We start from the raw sequence: 818 nt of genomic DNA on the forward strand, positions 1-818 counted from the left end.
CCAGGGGCGAGTCCCAGCACCCACATGGCAGCTATCAACCATCCTTAACTCTGGTTCCAGGGGAATCCAAAACCCTCTTCTGATCTCTATGGTATTGCACGACACGGATGCACTCACATGCAGCCAAAACACTCATACACATAAAATATTTTTAAAAAAGATATAGAAACTGTACAGTTCCTAGGGTCCTGGGTGGAAGCATTCACTTCCTATCTCCACCACTTTTGGTCAGTGAAGGGGCCATCTGTCCACCACTGGGCACTCCCTAAACTGGCTGGTCCTAACCTAACAGCTCTATCTGCAGACTGTCCACCCCAGGGCTTCCAGGCCTCTTTCCTATAATGGCTCTCATGAGGTGATGTTACTTGTATGTATACTGGGTGCTGCTCCTACCAGAGCCCCCCAAGAAAACCAACACCTCAGCATGTCAGGGACCCTCCACTCCTGGCAGGCAGCTTCTCAGCTGGGAAGGTCTGTTCTGTAAAGGTCACTGAAGAGGAGCTATTCAAGATAAGACACTAATCTCCAAAACTAGGGTGACAGACAATACGCAACTTTACATGTTTTCTAATTTCTTCTTCTAAACCATCCATTATTTTATTTTGTTTCAAAATATATTTTATTTATTATTTTTATATGTGTATAAGTGCATTGCCAGCATGCATGTAAGTGCACTGTGTCATCCAATGCCTGCACAGTTCAGGAGAAGGCACTGGATTCTCCTGGAACTGGCGTTATAGTTGTTAGCTGCCATGTGGGTGCTGGGAATTGAACCCAGGTCCTCTGCAAGAGCAGTCAGTGCTCTTAACCGCTGAGCC

The sequence above is a fragment of the Nannospalax galili genome, unplaced genomic scaffold (genome assembly GCF_000622305.1).
Source record: "Nannospalax galili isolate Female #2095 unplaced genomic scaffold, S.galili_v1.0 scaffold307, whole genome shotgun sequence".
NCBI lineage: Eukaryota > Metazoa > Chordata > Mammalia > Rodentia > Spalacidae > Nannospalax > Nannospalax galili.